Genomic DNA, 321 nt, shown 5'->3' with positions numbered 1-321 from the left:
ATTACAACATTTAAATTCTTGTTATTCATTTAAACATTTTAATACACATCCATTTTAACAATGACACAATTGTAAAGGTCCATTTTTATGCAGCTAGTGTTTATTTATCTTAAACACGTAAAAAAGTACTTTGCACTATTACTTTTTGCACTGTACATCCCACTCCATGTGTACTTGTCTTGATATTGTCTTATTTGTGTTTTTGTATATTATGTTGATTTGTGCCTGTATGTATATTGTTGCCTCTTTTGTACAGTATGTGTCTATATTACCTTTTGTCTGTTTACTACTTCATGTCTATTTGTTGAATGTATAGAGAGT

The sequence above is a fragment of the Etheostoma spectabile genome, chromosome 5 (assembly GCF_008692095.1).
Source record: "Etheostoma spectabile isolate EspeVRDwgs_2016 chromosome 5, UIUC_Espe_1.0, whole genome shotgun sequence".
NCBI lineage: Eukaryota > Metazoa > Chordata > Actinopteri > Perciformes > Percidae > Etheostoma > Etheostoma spectabile.
The sequence above is the reverse complement of the archived record's forward strand: the minus strand, read 5'-3'. Positions refer to the sequence as shown.